A 542-nucleotide genomic window follows, 5' to 3' on the forward strand; every position below is an offset into this window, starting at 1 on the left:
ATCCAGTAGGTTAATTATTTAGCTGCACATCTCCGGACTTCTGCGCCTGGGGAAGATTCCCTCAGGGTTGTTCACTGATTTTCCCTCACTGATTTTCTACTGATCATTGGACTGATTTCTCTAACACTGCACCTTGAGCTGACGTTAAAGCAATTTATAAAGCAGTGTTTAACAGTAGTTAATATATTATCCAATTTTCTGCCAGAGGTTACAACGTAATAGTCCAATTCCACATTGCCATTTCATTTGGTTATCCACTTAATGAGGACAATGAATAGATACATAGACAAACGCTAAGCAACTAGGTAGGGTCTGATAACTAACCAATCCCAGTTGTGCTCTCACCTAACGCTGACCCTCCTGGAAAACATGGGATTTCTTATGCCCCTTGGAACTTCTCCCCACCTCTTGGCTTACACTGAAATCGGCCTCTTCCCTGAAAACAATGCTTCCCTGAAAGGTCTCTTAAGAGGTAACCATTATTCCCTCATGCTTTAAGAATTCCTTAGTCCTGAGCTAGAAATGAAATCCACCCCCTGTCG

Source organism: Rhinolophus hipposideros, assembly GCF_964194185.1.
Source record: "Rhinolophus hipposideros genome assembly, chromosome: 20".
Lineage (NCBI taxonomy): Eukaryota > Metazoa > Chordata > Mammalia > Chiroptera > Rhinolophidae > Rhinolophus > Rhinolophus hipposideros.